Below are 800 nucleotides of genomic sequence, written 5' to 3' on the forward strand. Positions count from 1 at the left end.
AGTGTGGAGGCATACACAGGGTAATAATCTTGTGTTCCTCGCAGTACTGGTGGAATTCGACTGAGTTGTGGCTCTCGTGGCTGTCCAGAATAAGCAGCCGATGGCTGCTAACAGTGCGCGCCTTTGTGTGCTCATTAAAGTGCTTCAACCACTTGACTCTAAGCTTGTTGTTGGTCCAGCTGTTGTTAGAGATATTAAGAACCTAGTTGTTAGGTATACTAGGCTCCTTGTACTAGGCAGAGAGGTGGTGCTTGCTAGAGAAGATAATGAAGGGTGGGATAGACCAGCCCTTCGCGCAGATGCCTTGGATGATACTAGTCTACTCTTGGTCGCCCTGCTGCACTGCCTTTGGTCTCCCTTGACGCTTAGAGCCTGTGACAACAGCTCCTGTTGATATAACGCCTATTATAAAGCTAGACTTGTTAAAGTTGTAGGTGTCTTTATCTTGTATACTATACTTAGCTTTAGTATTCTCTACTAGTTAGAACTAGTCCCTAATCACCTTAGGATCCTCACACAGAGCTCTCTTATAGTCATACTTGCGATTGAATTTGACTTTGAGCTCTGGCCAACGTTTTACAAAGTTGGCAGCCCAGTTCTTGCCAACGTAGGGCTGGTGGCGCTCAGCAAGCAGAGAATTGGCCATATCCTCCACATCAGCAAGCCGGGGTGGGTATCCTCGCTCGTCTAGCTTCAATACATGCTGGACAATCACCTCCTCCTCAGTACTAGTCATCCTTATCATGTTGGGCTTGCAATCGCGTCGTGAAGAGGTTCTAGTAAGGCGCGTGCCTAGGGTG

The sequence above is a fragment of the Didymella exigua genome, assembly GCF_010094145.1.
Source record: "Didymella exigua CBS 183.55 unplaced genomic scaffold M421scaffold_9, whole genome shotgun sequence".
Classification (NCBI taxonomy): Eukaryota; Fungi; Ascomycota; class Dothideomycetes; order Pleosporales; family Didymellaceae; genus Didymella; species Didymella exigua.